At 40.8% G+C, this 13,851-nt stretch overlaps 1 protein-coding gene across 1 annotated transcript in view; it reads right to left on the reverse strand.

Annotated features, from left to right (window-relative positions):
- The window catches only part of cac (calcium voltage-gated channel subunit cacophony), a gene marked incomplete in the record, with an annotated part of 730,773 nt that overhangs the window by 520,512 nt on the left and 196,410 nt on the right, over nt 1-13,851 (reverse strand).

Below are 13,851 nucleotides of genomic sequence, written 5' to 3' on the forward strand. Positions count from 1 at the left end.
CACTCACTCTAGATCTAAGAAAAATCTTTAAATGTTAATTAAAATCAGAGAGGAGAGTTTGGGAGCTGGGAAAAAACTATGGCCTAGGGGGAGGGAGAGGAAGGTAGCCGAGAAGAGCGGCCATGAAGATAATACTAGGAATACTAGGTCCCTATGACGAGTGGGGCGGGGGGGGGGTAAAGACAGAAAGAAAGAGGGGGCAAAGACACACCCAGGGGGAGGGGCAGGCGGCAGAAGCCCGGGGGCATCACACAACCCGGGCACATCAAGGACCATAAGAACACGCTGCTGGTACTGGCTGCTCGACTAGACAGTCTACCTTTTTAAAATAAGCGAGGCTGCTTTAGCGGGTATATAGTAAAGAAAATGTTAGGTAAAAATTCAGTTTCTAGTTGGTCGGCCAACTACTAAAGTGGTCTATATACCTATAGTTCTCATTATCAGTCTACTACAGGTTAATGCCGCATTCATGGTGCCCAGCTCTAGGTCATTCAGACACACAATAGAATCTATGTCTGTATACAGGAACCCAAATCTAGTTATTACTAACCAGTACTAATGTTCCGATCAGGGTCTATAGGTATATGATCCCATGCGTCCACTGTTCCTCCCTACAGAGGAAATAATACACTGACTCAAAACCAACAACAATAGTGAATAAATCTATTCCCCCATAGAGCATTAAAATTGATCTGCTCTACATCTACCATTCTATTTACCATGTCTAGAAGAATCATTCACCGCGGCCGTGAGCTACCCACTAGAACGAGGCCGCAGCAGCAGCAGCAGCAGCAGTAGCAGCAGCACCAGCAGAAGCAGTGACGGGGGCGACAGCAGGAGCTGCACAAGGCCATACTATAACCAGGGGCACAAGCCGGTCCACCAGGGCACCTTGTATACAGTGCTCACTCTCCATACCCACCTTAGACGAGTGCACACCCAAGAAGGGAAGGAGAAACAAAAGTGAAAAAGGGAGAGAACAGAAAAAAGTGAAAGAATAAGCAGACAAAAGGGATAGAATAGACAGTGGGAGAAGAGAGAAAAAAGAGGAGAGGAAAGAGATAGGAAAACTGAAGAATAAAATATTTCTGAGACCCTTGCCATTAGTGAAATTTATACTGTGAAAGAGATACAAACTCTTTCTAATGTTTTAAACATGAGATGCTACTCAAGAGGATCATAGTGATCTACTCAGCACTAAACTAAGAAGCGCAAGGCTCTCATACACCTCTGTACTAAAAACTTTTCAAGAACATTTAATATTTCATTCATATAATGTAAAAGTTTCTCTAGTACACTAAAATATATATATATATATATATATATATATATATATATATATATATATATATATATATATATATATATATATATATATATATATATATATGACAAACATTTAATAAAAGACTATATGGATGTTGCTGGTAGATTATGAAATATTATAGTAAATGACCATAAATGTTAAATTTAAATACAGGTTATTGGGCAAGAATCACAGTTGGCACAGTTTGGTCAATGTCTGGAGAAAAAGAGTTTTGAAGTGAGTGAGTAGAGTTAGGCTTTGTAGGTGAGAGTGAGAGTTGCCTGACAAGGGTCCCTGGTGGTGGTGGCTGGCCCGGATATGGCCCCGTGGATGCCACCTGGCAGCTCCACCACCACCACCGCCGCCGCCACCGTCGTCGCCGCCGCCACAGTGCCACAGCGTGAGGGAGCGAGACTACCTAGCGAGCAGAGGACCGGGAGGCTGCAGCAGAAGGCAGTGTTCCCCGGGCCACTTACTTGGCAGCCGTGAGACCAACTTCAGGGGCCTGAGGACGCGGAACGAGCGGAGCATCCTCAGATCCACAGTTTGGCCAAAACTGTCCGCTGCTATTATTGTCATACCGCTGTCGTAGGGAGATACAGCCAAATACCATCACAGGACCCAGCCAACGGCAGCTACTAGCGCACCACCCATGTACACATTCCCCACACTAGTCTAAGTGCTTTACTGGAAGCCAATTATCCCTGTTATACCACCCACTAATTATTTTATACACAAAGTTATTAGTGACAAATGAATAGCAACCCACCCATGTTCACTAGTTACTCACTGGTACACCCATGGTGCACTAGTGAGCAACTACACAGTAAATATTATCTATATACTTTGATCAATATTAAATAAATGACAAAGAGTGATGGAACCTGAATGTATTCTCTCCTATTCTAGCAATTTTGAAACATCCCATGCAAAGTATATTACATGACTTTACTGAATTAATCAATTGACTCTGAATGGGGATACGCAGAAATGGGGACAGTAGGCAGCCTGTGACTGATAGAACCTCGTTAAGGACATTACATATATGTATATAAATATATACACACACTATTATTGTTAATGAATCGAACAGACATGGGAAAAAATCTTAGCAGGATTGTTCTCAGGTATCGATGGACCAACGACGTGAGAGAACCAAAACAACTCCCACCTGTCACTTGGACCACCGACACGAAGGAACTAAACCTTGCTTACGTCTTATATATATATATATATATATATATATATATATATATATATATATATATATATATATATATATATATATATATATATATATATATATATATGAATGCTATTTAACCACAATAAAAAGAATATTTTTTAGATTATTTATTAGGAAAACTGACCTGATGTGTCACTTGCTAATAAGAAAAAAAGTACAAGGGGACCTGTGAGGATTACAGGTTGTCCCACAGGTAAGACCTGGCACAGACAGGTGACAGGTCCAGAGTGACTTGTTCTGTCAATACTGGCCACAACCTTCACACATAATATTATGAATATAATACATATTAAATACATTTATGTGCAACACAAGTTTTTAACACAACTTGCAAATTATATTTCATTCAAATATCGATTTGCTTTAAAAATTCTCAAATTTTAAGATTAAATTAACAATAAATTTGAGAAAATGTCCATATAAATTACATTAGCGATTAGTACTAAATATAAATTATATATTGACAGTATTTATGGCTGACTTAAACTATAAATTTATTATTGGGTTTGATTCTTACTTAAACAAGTCAACAATACCATTAAAATATCCTACATAAATGAACAGATAATCGTGAATCCTGAACACCTGTATAATTTTGTTGTTCTAATCTTAAATCACGACTCTTTTAGTCTGTCCATTATAAAATATATCAAATATATCACATTTTGTATGTCTCTGGCAAGACAGTGATGGTGTGAGTAATGGTGGAAGTGTTTCTTCATTTTCAGGTCCCTCTGTCTAGGTGGGAAATGACCGTCGTGTTAAAAAAATGGATGAGAGATTTTACAGGTAAATATAAACTTTCTCTTAATATTGATGACCCGAAATTTTGTTACATCTAAATGTGTAAATACAACAGTGAGGTTAATTTTTTTTTTTTGATGGCTAATTAAGTCTGTCAGTTACCAGCAGCAACAGCCTTGTTGACCAGACGGTCAACCAAGCCAGGTTGCAGTAGTAAGGAGAAATTTGAAAAACACTGATATCTTTATGGCGAAGTGGACAAGAATCCTTCCTCCGTAAGTTATGTGTATCGTAAGTTATGTGTGTCGTAAGTTATGTGTGTCTAAGTTGTGTGTCGTAAGTTATGTGTCGTAAGTTATGTGTGTCGTAAGTTATGTATGTCTAAGTTGTGTGTCGTAAGTTATGTGTGTCGTAAGTTATGTGTTTCGTAAGTTATGTGTTTCGTAAGTTATGTGTATCGTAAGTTATGTGTTTCGTAAGTTATGTGTTTCGTAAGTTATGTGTTTCGTAAGTTATGTGTGTCTAAGTTGTGTGTCGTAAGTTATGTGTCGTAAGTTATGTGTGTCGTAAGTTATGTGTGTCTAAGTTGTGTGTCGTAAGTTATGTGTGTCGTAAGTTATGTGTTTCGTAAGTTATGTGTTTCGTAAGTTATGTGTATCGTAAGTTATGTGTTTCGTAAGTTATGTGTTTCGTAAGTTGTGTGTATCGTAAGTTATGTGTGTCGTAAGTTATGTGTGTCGTAAGTTATGTGTGTCGTAAGTTATGTGTGTCGTAAGTTATGTGTGTCTAAGTTGTGTGTCGTAAGTTATGTGTCGTAAGTTATGTGTGTCGTAAGTTATGTGTTTCGTAAGTTATGTGTATCATAAGTTATGTGTTTCGTAAGTTATGTGTGTCGTAAGTTATGCATGTCGTAAGTTGTGTGTCGTAAGTTATGTGTATCGTAAGTTATGTGTATCGTAAGTTGTGTGTTTCGTAAGTTACGCATGTCGTAAGTTATGCATGTCGTAAGTTATGCATGTCGTAAGTTATGCATGTCGTAAGTTATGCATGTCGTAAGTTATGCATGTCGTAAGTTATGCATGTCGTAAGTTATGCATGTCGTAAGTTATGCATGTCGTAAGTTATGCATGTCGTAAGTTATGCATGTCGTAAGTTATGCATGTCGTAAGTTATGCATGTCGTAAGTTATGCAGTTAAAATGCAGAAAGGAAGAAAAACTTCATAAAGTTTTCTTCTTTCTCGGATGACGTGAAGAAAGTTGTGTCCAAACTGGCGACCCCTTCAGCAGGGGGCTCAGACCCCCCTCTCTCTTTATATAATACAAAGTAATACTGATTATCTTTCCGTATTTTGAACTAATATTCATGATTCTCTTTCAAAATCAAAACATCAACATGATGTAACAAGTTCAATTTCTAACCATTTTAACTGCTTGAAAATGACGATAAATTCCAATTAAAAATATAGTGAAATTCAGCCAGTGTTTGTTCCTGTTTACTGTAAACTAATATTCCTGAGGCTCTGAGGTAAACAATGTTCCTGTTTACTGTAAACTAATATTCCTGAGGCTCTGAGGTAAACAATGTTCCTGTTTACTGTAAACTAATATTCCTGAGGCTCTGAGGTAAACAATGTTCCTGTTTACTGTAAACTAATATTCCTGAGACTCTGAAGTAAACAATGTTCCTGTTTACTGTAAACTAATATTCCTGAGACTCTGAAGTAAACAATGTTCCTGTTTACTGTAAACTAATATTCCTGAGGCTCTGAGGTAAACAATGTTCCTGTTTACTGTAAACTAATATTCCCGAGACTCTGAGGTAAACAATGTTCCTGTTTACTGTAAACTAATATTCCCGAGACTCTGAGGTAAACAATGTTCCTGTTTACTGTAAACTAATATTCCTGAGACTCTGAGGTAAACAATGTTCCTGTTTACTGTAAACTAATATTCCTGAGGCTCTGAGGTAAACAATGTTCCTGTTTACTGTAAACTAATATTCCTGAGGCTCTGAGGTAAACAATGTTCCTGTTTACTGTAAACTAATATTCCCGAGACTCTGACAGAGGCAAACAAGTATAACTTTTGGTGTTACAAAAGATCTTGCTCGGATTTTTAACCCAGGAGGGTTAGCTACCCAGTATAACCCAAGGAAGTCAGTGTGTCATCGAGGACTGTCTGTCTTACTTCCTCTGGGATCCTTCAATCTTGTCCCCCTGGATGCCACCTACACCAGTCGACTAACACCCAGGTACCTACTTATTTGCTAGGTGAACGGGGACAAAAGGTGTAAGGAAACACGCCCAGTGTTTCCACCATGCCGGGGATCGAACCACGGACACTCAGCGTGTGCCTCTGAGAGTTCACAGACGATCAAATACCAGTAACATATGACAGAATCTTGAGCCCGAGGCGCCTAGCTAAAATCATTTACTAATAAATTATAGAAAATCACCAGAAACGACCATTACCATGAGAGAATATAAGTGAAGGTAACAGAGGTACGACAGAAGATAAGTGAAGGTAACAGAGGTACGACAGAAGATAAGTGAAGGTAACAGAGGTACGACAGAAGATAAGAGAAGGTAACAGAGGTACGACAGAAGATAAGAGAAGGTAACAGAGGTACGACAGAAGATAAGTGAAGGTAACAGAGGTACGACAGAAGATAAGTGAAGGTAACAGAGGTACGACAGAAGATAAGTGAAGGTAACAGAGGTACGACAGAAGATAAGTGAAGGTAACAGAGGTACGACAGAAGATAAGTGAAGGTAACAGAGGTACGACAGAAGATAAGTGAAGGTAACAGAGGTACGACAGAAGATAAGTGAAGGTAACAGAGGTACGACAGAAGATAAGTGAAGGTAACAGAGGTACGACAGAAGATAAGTGAAGGTAACAGAGGTACGACAGAAGATAAGTGAAGGTAACAGAGGTACGACAGAAGATAAGTGAAGGTAACAGAGGTACGACAGAAGATAAGTGAAGGTAACAGAGGTACGACAGAAGATAAGTGAAGGTAACAGAGGTACGACAGAAGATAAGTGAAGGTAACAGAGGTACGACAGGTTGGAAGGAACCCACATATAGTGAATCAACCAGTATAACATCTCACCTGGTTGGAAGGAACCCACATATAGTGAATCAACGAGTATAACATCTCACCTGGTTGGAAGGAACCCACATATAGTGAATCAACCAGTATAACATCTCACCTGGTTGGAAGGAACCCACATATAGTGAATCAACCAGTATAACATCTCACCTGGTTGGAAGGAACCCACATATAGTGAATCAACCAGTATAACATCTCACCTGGTTGGAAGGAACCCACATATAGTGAATCAACCAGTATAACATCTCACCTGGTTGGAAGGAACCCACATATAGTGAATCAACCAGTGTAACATCTCAACTGGTTGGAAGGAACCCACATATAGTGAATCAACCAGTATAACATCTCACCTGGTTGGAAGGAACCCACATATAGTGAATCAACCAGTATAACATCTCAACTGGTTGGAAGGAACCCACATATAGTGAATCAACCAGTGTAACATCTCACCTGGTTGGAAGGAACCCACATATAGTGAATCAACCAGTGTAACATCTCACCTGGACACAATTCATATTCACTATATCAGTCAAGTTTTAATTGTTCCACTGACTGGTTAAAACCAAAGAAAATTGTTAGGTGCAAATCGACGGTTGAATCAAATATAACAGCGAAGCCGTACATACAGTATTGCTAACTGTAATGTGAACTTTAATCTGGAACTTTATATGTAAGATCCATAATACATTGTGTGAAAGTTTTAGACAATACTCAACACAAACATCAACCTTAATCTAGAACTTTATATCTGAACATTAGTATCTATATGCAAGATGCATCCTAAATTAATACACTGTGTGAGTTTTATTGAATATTGATAAAGTGAGAGTTCAGGCGAGAGTCCTGGTAACAAGAGCGTCTACCACACAGGTGTTATCCTCCACTATAACACTGTCTACCACACAGGTGTTATCCTCCACTATAACACTGTCTACCACACAGGTGTTATCCTCCACTATAACACTGTCTACCACACAGGTGTTATCCTCCACTATAACACTGTCTGCCACACAGGTGTTATCCTCCACTATAACACTGTCTACCACACAGGTGTTATCCTCCACTATAACACTGTCAACCACACAGGTGTTATCCTCCACTATAACACTGTCTACCACACAGGTGTTATCCTCCACTATAACACTCTCTACCACACAGGTGTTATCCTCCACTATAACACTCTCTACCACACAGGTGTTATCCTCCACTATAACACTGTCTACCACACAGGTGTTATCCTCCACTATAACACTGTCTACCACACAGGTGTTATCCTCCACTATAACACTGTCTACCACACAGGTGTTATCCTCCACTATAACACTCTCTACCACACAGGTGTTATCCTCCACTATAACACTCTCTACCACACAGGTGTTATCCTCCACTATAACACTCTCTAACACACAGGTGTTATCCTCCACTCTAACACTCTCTACCACACAGGTGTTATCCTCCACTATAACACTGTCTGCCACACAGGTGTTATCCTCCACTATAACACTGTCTACCACACAGGTGTTATCCTCCACTATAACACTGTCTACCACACAGGTGTTATCCTCCACTATAACACTCTCTACCACACAGGTGTTATCCTCCACTATAACACTCTCTACCACACAGGTGTTATCCTCCACTATAACACTCTCTACCACACAGGTGTTATCCTCCACTATAACACTCTCTACCACACAGGTGTTATCCTCCACTATAACACTGTCTACCACACAGGTGTTATCCTCCACTATAACACTGTCTACCACACAGGTGTTATCCTCCACAATAACACTCTACCACACAGGTGTTATCCTCCACTATAACACTCTCTACCACACAGATGTTATCCTCCACTATAACACTCTCTACCACACAGGTGTTATCCTCCACTATAACACTCTCTACCACACAGGTGTTATCCTTCACTATAACACTGTCTACCACACAGGTGTTATCCTCCACTATAACACTGTCTACTACACAGGTGTTATCATCCACTATAACACTGTCTACCACACAGGTGTTATACTCCACTATAACACTGTCTACCACACAGGTGTTATCATTCACTATAACACCGTCTACCACACAGGTGTTATCCTCCACTATAACACTGTCTACCACACAGGTGTTATCATCCACTATAACACCGTCTACCACACAGGTGTTATCATCCACTATAACACCGTCTACCACACAGGTGTTATCCTCCACTATAACACCTTCTACCACACAGGTGTTATCATCAACTATAACACTGTCTACCACACAGGTGTTATCCTCCACTATAACACCGTCTACCACACAGGTATTATCCTCCACGATAACACCATCTACCACACAGGTGTTATTATCCATTATAACACGGTCTACCACACAGGTGTTATCCTCCACTATAACACTGTCTACCACACAGGTGTTATCATCAACTATAACACCGTCTACCACACAGGTGTTATCATCCACTATAACACCGTCTACCACACAGGTGTTATCCTCCACTATAACACCGTCTACCACACAGGTGTTACCATCCACTATAACACCATCTACCACACAGGTGTTATCCTCCACTATAACACTGTCTACCACAGAGGTGTTACCCTCCACTATAACACCATCTACCACACAGGTGTTATCACCCACTATAACACTGTCTACCACACAGGTGTTATCATCCACTATAACACCGTCTACCACACAGGTGTTATCATCCACTATAACACTGTCTACCACACAGGTGTTATCATTCACTATAACACCCGTCTACCACACAGGTGTTATCATCCAATATAACACTGTCTACCACACAGATGCTATCCTCCACTATAACACTGTCTACCACACAGGTGTTATCATCCACTATAACACTGTCTACCACACAGGTGTTATCATCCACTATAACACTGTCTACCTCACAGGTGTTATCATCCACTATAACACCGTCTACCACACAGGTGTTATCATCCACTATAACACCGTCTACCACACAGGTGTTATCATCCACTATAACACCGTCTACCACACAGGTGTTATCATCCACTATAACACCGTCTACCACACAGGTGTTATCATCAACCATAACACTGTCTACCACACAGGTGTTATCATCCACTATAACACCGTCTACCACACAGGTGTTATCATCAACTATAGCACCGTCTACCACACAAGTGTTATCATCCACTATAACACTGTCTACCACACAGGTGTTATCATCCACTATAACACCGTCTACCACACAGGTGTTATCATCAACTATAACACCGTCTACCACAGAGGTGTTATCCTCCACTATAACACCGTCTATCACACAGGTGTTATCATCCACTATAACACCGTCTACCATACAGGTGTTATCCTTCACTATAACACCGTCTACCACACAGGTGTTATCATCAACTATAAAACCGTCTACCACACAGGTGTTATCCTCCACTATAACACCGTCTACCACACAGGTGTTATTATCCACTATAACACTATCTACCACACAGGTGTTATCATTAACTATAACACTGTCTACCACACAGGTGTTATCATCCACTACAACACTGTCTACCACACAGGTGTTATTATCCACTATAACACTGTCTACCACACAGGTGTTATCATCCACTATAACACTGTCTACCAGACAGGTGTTATTATCCACTATAACACTGTCTACCACACAGGTGTTATCATCCACTATAACACTGTCTACCACACATGTGTTATTATCCACTATAACACTGTCTACCACACAGGTGTTATCATCCACTATAACACCGTCTACCACACAGGTGTTATCATCCACTATAACACTGTCTACCACACAGGTGTTATTCTCCACTATAACACCATCTACCACACAGGTGTTATCATCCACTATAACACCGTCTACCACACAGGTGTTATCATCCACTATAACACTGTCTACCACACAGGTGTTATTCTCCACTATAACACCGTCCACCAAACAAGTGTTATCTTTCACTGTAACACCGTCTACCACACAGGAGTTTTCCTCCACTATAACACCGTCTACCACACAGGTGTTATCCTCCACTATAACACCATCTACTACACAGGTGTTATCATCCACTATAACACCGTCAACCACACAGGTGTTATCATCCACTATAACACTGTCTACCACACAGGTGTTATCATCAACTATAACACTGTCTACCACACAGGTGCTATCCTCCACTATAACACCGTCTACCACACAGGTGTTATCCTCCACTATAACACCGTCTACCACACAGGTGTTATCCTCCACTATAACACCGTCTAACATACAGGTGTTATACTCCACTATAACACTGTCCACCACACAGGTGTTATACTCCACTATAACACTGTCTACCACACAGGTGTTATCCTTCAATATAACTCTGTCTACCACACAGGTGTTATCCTCCACTATAACACTATCACACATGTGTTATCCTCCACTATAACACCATCTACTACACAGGTGTTATCCTCCACTATAACACTCTACAACACAGGTGTTATCCTCCACTATAACACTATCACACAGGTGTTATCCTCCACTATAACACCGTCTACCACACAGGTGTTATCTTTCACTGTAACACCGTCTACCACACAGGTGTTATCCTCCACTATAACACCGTCTACCACACAGGTGTTATCCTCCACTATAACACTATCAAACAGGTATTATCATCCACTGTAACACTGTCTACCACACAGGTGTTATTCTCCATTATAACACCGTCTACCACACAGGTGTTATCCTCCACTATAACACCGTCTACTACACAGGTGTTATCTTTCACTGTAACACAGTCTACCACACAGGTGTTATCCTCCACTATAACACCATCTAATACACGGGTGTTATCCTCCACTATAACACCGTCTAACATACAGGTGTTATACTCCACTATAACACTGTCCACCACACAGGTGTTATCCTTCAATATAACACTGTCTACCACACAGGTGTTATCCTTCAATATAACACTGTCTACCACACAGGTATTATCCTCCACTAAAACACTATCACACAGGTTTTATCCACTATCACCCATCTACCACACAGGTGTTATCCTCCACTATAACACCGTCTACCACACAGGTGTTATCTTTCACTGTAACACCGTCTACCACACAGGTGTTATCCTCCAATATAACAACGTCTACCACCCAGGTGTTATCCACCACTATAACACTGTCTACCACACAGGTGTTATCATCCATTATAACACCGTCTACCGCACAGATGTTATCCTCCACTATAACACCGTCTACCACACAGGTGTTATCATCCACTATAACACCGTCTACCACACAGGTGTTATCATCCACTATAACACCGTCTACCACACAGGTGTTATCTTTCACTGTAACTCCGTCTACCACACAGGTGTTATCCTCCAATATAACACTGTCTACCACACAGGTGCTATCCACTACAACACCGTCTACCACACAGGTGTTATCCTCCACTATAACACTGTCTACCATACAGGTGTTATCCTCCACTATAACACTGTCTACCACACAGGTGTTATCCTCCACTATTACACCATCTACCACACAGGTGTTATCATCCACTATAACAACGTCTACCACACAGGTGTTATCCTCCACTATAACACCGTCTACCACACAGGTGCTATCATCCACTATAACACAGTCTACGACACAGGTGTTATCATCCACTATAACACCATCTACCACACAGGTGTTATCCTCCACTATAACACTATCACACAGGTGTTATCCACTATAGCACCATCTACTACACAGGTGTTATCCTCCAATATAACACTCTACAACACAGGTGTTATCCTCCACTATAACACTATCTCACAGGTGTTATCCTCCACTATAACACCGTCTACCACACAGGTGTTATCTTTCACTGTAACACCGTCTACCACACAGGTGTTATCCTCCACTATAACACCGTCTACCACGCAGGTGTTATCTTTCATTGTAACACCGTCTACCACACAGGTGTTATCCTCCACTATAACACTATCAAGCAGGTATTATCATCCACTATAACACTGTCTACCACACAGTTGTTATTCTCCATTATAACACCGTCTACCACATAGATGTTTTCATCCACTACAACACCGTCTGGCACACAGGTGTTATCCTCCACCATAACACCGTCTACCACACAGGTGTTATCTTTCACTGTAACACCGTCTACCACACAGGTGTTATCATCCATTATAACACCGTCTACCGCACAGATGTTATCCTTCACTATAACACCGTCTACCACACAGGTGTTATCATCCACTATAACACCGTCTACCACACAGGTGTTATCATCCACTATAACACCGTCTACCACACAGGTGTTATCTTTCACTGTAACTCCGTCTACCACACAGGTGTTATCCTCCAATATAACACTGTCTACCACACAGGTGCTATCCACTACAACACCGTCTACCACACAGGTGTTATCTTTCACTGTAACACCGTCTACCACACAGGTGTTATCCTCCAATATAACAACGTCTACCACCCAGGTGTTATCCACCACTATAACACTGTCTACCACACAGGTGTTATCATCCATTATAACACCGTCTACCGCACAGATGTTATCATCCACTATAACACCGTCTACCACACAGGTGTTATCATCCACTATAACACCGTCTACCACACAGGTGTTATCATCCACTATAACACCGTCTACCACACAGGTGTTATCATCCACTATAAAACCGTCTACCACACAGGTGTTATCATCAACCATAACACTGTCTACCACACAGGTGTTATCATCCACTATAACACCGTCTACCACACAGGTGTTATCATCAACTATAGCACCGTCTACCACACAAGTGTTATCATCCACTATAACACTGTCTACCACACAGGTGTTATCATCCACTATAACACCGTCTACCACACAGGTGTTATCATCAACTATAACACCGTCTACCACAGAGGTGTTATCCTCCACTATAACACCGTCTATCACACAGGTGTTATCATCCACTATAACACCGTCTACCATACAGGTGTTATCCTTCACTATAACACCGTCTACCACACAGGTGTTATCATCAACTATAACACCGTCTACCACACAGGTGTTATCCTCCACTATAACACCGTCTACCACACAGGTGTTATTATCCACTATAACACTATCTACCACACAGGTGTTATCATCCACTATAACACTGTCTACCACACAGGTGTTATCATCCACTATAACACTGTCTACCACACAGGTGTTATCATCCACTATAACACTGTCTACCACACAGGTGTTATTATCCACTATAACACTGTCTACCACACAGGTGTTATCATCCACTATAACACTGTCTACCAGACAGGTGTTATTATCCACTATAACACTGTCTACCACACAGGTGTTATCATCCACTATAACACTGTCTACCACACATGTGTTATTATCCACTATAACACTGTCT

This window comes from Cherax quadricarinatus, chromosome 84, assembly GCF_038502225.1.
Source record: "Cherax quadricarinatus isolate ZL_2023a chromosome 84, ASM3850222v1, whole genome shotgun sequence".
NCBI classification, from domain to species: Eukaryota; Metazoa; Arthropoda; class Malacostraca; order Decapoda; family Parastacidae; genus Cherax; species Cherax quadricarinatus.